General features: G+C 54.1%; 1 non-coding gene across 1 annotated transcript; it reads right to left on the bottom strand.

Annotated features, from left to right (window-relative positions):
* Nucleotides 1-2864: 2864 nt before the first annotated feature.
* On the bottom strand, nucleotides 2865-2983 carry LOC112343811. The gene has a single exon (XR_002991419.1). It is a non-coding gene; the product is annotated as a 5S ribosomal RNA (ribosomal RNA).
* Nucleotides 2984-3384: the final 401 nt, after the last annotated feature.

Here is a 3384-nt window from a genome sequence, read left to right as displayed (position 1 = left end):
CCTAAGCCAATTTGCTGAGACAAATGCTCATCCGGATCACATCCTCAACTCAATGAGGAAAACCTTGCACTGTTCCCAAGATCCCAAAGTCGTTCCATTATTGGCCCTTTTCTATCCACCACCTCGTCTACAAGTTCACACATGAACTATAATGGAGAGCCATGTCTTCCCGACTTGCTACTCCTCAAGGATAGGCCCACTCCTCGGACCTTCCGATGCCAACACTAGTGGTGATATACTTGAGCACCAATAAAAGTCGGACTAAGGAACAGCTCCGATACCAAGTTGTAAGCGACTAAATTTTCCATTCTACTTTAGTCACTTAACCACACCTCTGACCACTTGGAGGAGTCTCATTCACAACCTCCATAAGTCCAATCCAGGACTTGGGACTTGCTAGCCCCGAGAATGGCATCCATGCCACTCAACATTTGCACTTGGTCCACGTGCTCCACGTGTCCGATCCCATGACCGACACTCAAAGGTACCACCGACATAGCAGCCCGTTACGCTAAGGCCATGCCCAATCACCTTTGCCACACTGGTAGTCCAATACCACCTGCATCACCGTCTTGGCTCTCCAAGACTAGGCAAACCATCCGTGAGTGGGCATCTCAGATCCACTCCTTAGCATCCTTAGGATGCCCACCGACAAGGGGAATAGCCCTCCCCAATATCCCTCTGTCAGTCCCCACTAAGTCCCTTTCTGCCCCTGGCCGTGTTTGCCAACACTGCCACTGGATCGAGACCCACAGGCCCGACCACTAAGTCCCACGGTCCTCTGGGACTTCCTCACCACACAACTGTGTCCTTGGTCACTACCCCAGAGGACTGCTCCTCTTCCTTTCCACAGTCTGGGCCTTTGGGACAACATTTCGGAACACCGTGGCCTTACGCGAGCCACCTGGGTACTCTCCTCGCCTTTCGCCTTTAGGTGCTCTAGCCATGGGCTTAGAGCGGGTTCCGTTGAGCCACACTAGGTATCCAAGTAGGTAGTGCCACCCACACTTGGACTGGGAGCATCGGCCAGTCGATCTCCCGGGGGAACTAGAGCCGGCTCTTGAACACTTCACCAAGCTACCCCGCTTGTCGGTCCGTGTTCACTCTAGTCTTGGACTTCCCAGTGGGCAGCTCATCACCCAACACTGGGTCCGGCCTTCCTGGGCCAAACTGGCCTTTCCTGGCCAAACTGGCTCCACTGCAGTCCTCCCCCTACTATACTTTTGGGGCTCACTAAACCCCCCAGGGTCTGGGAGACGAACGCTTTGGGCTTTCACCCTCTCAGGCTCCGGACTCGGACTCGGACTCGGACTCGGACTCGGACTCGGACTCGGATTCAGACTCGGACTCGGGCTCGGGCTCGGTCTCGGCCTCGGCCTCGGTCTCGGTCTCGGTCCCGATCTCGGTCTCGGTCTCGGTCTCGGTCCCGGTCTCGGTCTCGGTCTCGACTTCGGACTCCATCTCGGACTCCATCTCGGACTCCATCTCGGACTCCATCTCGGACTCCATCTCGGACTCCATCTCGGGTCCATCTCGGGTCCATCTCGGACTCCATCTCGGACTCCATCTCGGGTTCATCTCGGACTCCATCTCGGACTCCATTTCGGGTCCATCTCGGGTCCACCTCGGACTCCATCTCGGACTCCATCTCGGGTCCATCTCGGGTCCATCTCGGACTCCATCTCGGACTCCATTTCGGGTCCATCTCGGGTCCACCTCGGACTCCATCTCGGACTCCATCTCGGGTCCATCTCGGGTCCACCTCGGACTCCATCTCGGACTCCATCTCGGGTCCATCTCGGGTCCATCTCGGACTCCATCTCGGACTCCATTTCGGGTCCATCTCGGGTCCACCTCGGACTCCATCTCGGACTCCATCTCGGACTCTCCCACGTGTCATGTGTTGGTCCTTTTGGGTCCCTTTTTGGAGCCTCGCCTTTTGCTCGCTTCGTGCTCGTTCCTCGAGCACTTCGTTGGGAGTTCCACTCCCGCTCTTGACTTTTCAAGTCGGAGCTTTTGGTCCAAACGTGTTACGCTCGTTTGGCTCTCGCTTCGGCCACTACCACGTGGCGCCCTTCCGGCTCCACTTTGGGGCCTAGGGATTTTGTGTCTCACACCGAACATGTCGGGCACCCGATATGTCGGGCCCCCGGACATATCCGGCCCCGGACATGTCGGGCACCCGATATGTCCGGCCCCGGACATGTCCGGGCCCCGATATGTCCGGCCCCGGAAATGTCGGGCACCCGATATATCCGGCCCCAGACATATCGGGCCCCGGACATGTCGGGCACCCGATATGTCGGGCCCCGTACATGTCGGGCACCCGATATGCCGGGCCCCAGATGTGTCTGGCCCTGGATATATCCGAGTTTTATTTTGACACGTGGCATGGCCTTTGGTTTGATCTCATAGAGTTTTATGGTTTTCAATGTGTGCCACATTGACACATGGCATGCACTTTGGTTTGTGCTCAGAGTTTTATGGTTTTCAATGTGTGCCACATTGACACGTGGCATGTGCTTTGGTGAGTTTTATGGTTTTCAATGTGTGTCACATTGACACGTGGCATGCCCTTTGGCTTGTTCTCATAGTTAGAGTTTAGCATCCTTGTATGCCATGTGAAATACATATGTTTGGACTTGCTTGCCATGCCACGTGGTGACAGTCACAACACATTCTTTGTGACTTATATCCTAGTTAATAACTAACTAATGACACAATTTGGCAAACACACCTTACATTGACAATTGTAAGTAGTATTTAAGGACCATACACTTATATGCTATGGAAAAATACTCAAAGTTTATATATTAAAACAGTGATCTTACAAAAATAAATGACTTGTAAGGAATAAAACAAAAAGAGGGGGTCACTTGGACTTCCCGGGTGGTCACCCAGCCCAGTACTATTCAAGCCCAGGGACGCTTAACTTTGGAGGTCTGATGGGATCCAGTGCCATAGTCACGGTTTGAACCCACTCTAAAATATTTCACACTCCCCCTACTCTTATAGTGTGGGGCAGCTTGATCCAAAGCTGCAGCGTACCTCCACAATCCCGTGTTCTTTTTGGGCGCCAAAAAGCACGCCCGCGGGACATGTGGTACCTCCCCAACAATTCACGAAGACCGCGTTTTGGGGCCCAAAACGCGCGCTGCAAAATGTGGGGTACCTCCCCGACTTTTCGTGAAAAATCGCGTGTTTTGGGCCCCAAAAAAAGCCCGCGGAACACGTGGTACCCTTGCATATTCTCGCGAAAAATCGCGCGTTGTGGGCCCCAAAACGCGCCCCGCGAAATGTGGGGTACCTCCCCGACTTTTCGTGAAAAATCACGCGTTGCGGGCCCCAAAAAAAGCCCGCGGAACTTTCTTTCCCTCTCTTACT

This window comes from Selaginella moellendorffii, unplaced genomic scaffold, assembly GCF_000143415.4.
Source record: "Selaginella moellendorffii unplaced genomic scaffold, v1.0 SELMOscaffold_217, whole genome shotgun sequence".
Taxonomy (NCBI): domain Eukaryota; kingdom Viridiplantae; phylum Streptophyta; class Lycopodiopsida; order Selaginellales; family Selaginellaceae; genus Selaginella; species Selaginella moellendorffii.
The sequence above is the reverse complement of the archived record's forward strand: the minus strand, read 5'-3'. Positions and strand labels throughout refer to the sequence as shown.